The following is a 1,697-nucleotide window of genomic DNA, read 5'->3' on the forward strand; positions in this document are numbered from 1 at the left end:
ATCGTCACTCACCTTTGTATCGCATTCCTTGCAAATGTACTGCCGATCTTTTACCGTCTCATCTACGCCCGCGCATGAGAAATGTTCCCAGGACTGACACTTATCGCATGCAACCATTCGGGCATCCGCTGTGTCCGATCGATTACACGATTTGCAATTGGACACGATCGCATCTTGGTTTTCTCCTTCCATTGCGCTATTTCACGTACAAAATTCTTAAAGAATTGTACGGATGATTTCCCCAAAATCTCACAAGCAAACCTTATTTGTGATTGGTAGGCTTTAAGCTACGAAATATGAATTTATTAGCATTATTTATAAAATTCTCGAACCTTTTCATCTTACAATTTTTGGTGAACCTTTGCAATTAAATGTGGATTTACTATGCAAATTCTTTCGATCGGCACTGTTCGGTTTAAACTAGATTATAAGAGATGATTTAGGTTAAATATAGTTTAGGAACGTAGTTTTAGATACTTACAATAGTTTTAGCTTTGATGTGCTTGTCTTAGGTATAAGTAGATATGTAATAGTATCGTATAGTTGCTTGATCTATATTTAGGACGAATTAGGTAAGTTAACAATGCCTTGTTATTGTATTCTACATGTTTACCTCAGCGAAACTTTGTACTCTGTTTATTTCACAATATCTATCGTTTATACCTGCATGCACCTTTTAGCAATAAGTTACAATTAGGAATTTTACTGTTTAATAACTTAAGGGAAATTTAAGATATAAACTCTTAATAGCATACAATGCACTCACTATCTAGTTCACGTTTTGTTTTTACTTCTTGTTATCAATCAATTTTGCTTCTCTTTACCTTCTACCGTAGTCTGTGTTATCTCTTACTTCTACGTAGTTAGCGAATCGCTTTAGTGTTGACCATCACACTGACCACAGTTGAACTGCTACGGGGGGTCTCGTCGTGACAGGTGACAAGCTAAAACTTGTTTGTTATAGGAAAGGCTTAAAAGAGTTCGAAAAAAACATTTCCTAGGAAAATTATTGTGTGTTATATTTTTGTCAATAGAAATGATATGTGACTTCATTATAACATTCACCATAACAAATATTGCGAATGTTTTATTTATGTTATGTAAATACAACGGCACAGATGTTATGTATTCGTTGACGAATATATAACAAGTTAATTTTCATTTCTCCAAGAGTATGAAGACGAAAAAAGACAACCGAAGATATTGTCAGAAAGAGGATGCAAGAAACTTTACGGCATTATAAACCGAGAAATGTTGTAATGCTTTCCAAATAATCAAGCAAATAGAGAAAAATATAAAAACCTATTACAATAGATAAAATTATATATTCTGTGATGGGAGCACGAAGTATTTTTTGTTTTATTGACTTTATTAGGGAGACTTTCAGCCCGAGGCTGGATCGTCTTCGCGGGCACAAAGTAGAATATGTCAATTACAGAGGGATTACCCTTCTGAACTTCCGAAAGTCTGTCGCGTATTCTATTTAAAATATTGAGACCGTTTTAGCCGTTCTTTTTTGATGAATGACAGGCATCATTGGCAGCAAATCTTATCATTCTCGACACTTCGTGGCTAACTGGTTACTGATTGAAAATGCTTCAATTTTTGGGATGTTTTTTCTGCATTTTGGAGCTACTTAAAACGGTTTTAACTATGTTATAATAACTTACACATACTCAATATATCACATCTTTTAA

At 34.3% G+C, this 1,697-nt stretch overlaps 1 long non-coding RNA gene across 1 annotated transcript; it reads right to left on the reverse strand.

The window, feature by feature from the left end:
* Positions 1-225: 225 nt before the first annotated feature.
* LOC134216645 (uncharacterized) lies at positions 226-815 on the reverse strand. Its single transcript, XR_009980756.1, has 4 exons — positions 614-815; positions 482-552; positions 346-420; positions 226-287 (listed from the first exon to the last, which is right to left on the reverse strand). It is a non-coding gene; the product is annotated as an uncharacterized LOC134216645 (long non-coding RNA).
* Positions 816-1,697: the final 882 nt, after the last annotated feature.

The sequence above is a fragment of the Armigeres subalbatus genome, chromosome 2 (genome assembly GCF_024139115.2).
Source record: "Armigeres subalbatus isolate Guangzhou_Male chromosome 2, GZ_Asu_2, whole genome shotgun sequence".
NCBI classification, from domain to species: domain Eukaryota; kingdom Metazoa; phylum Arthropoda; class Insecta; order Diptera; family Culicidae; genus Armigeres; species Armigeres subalbatus.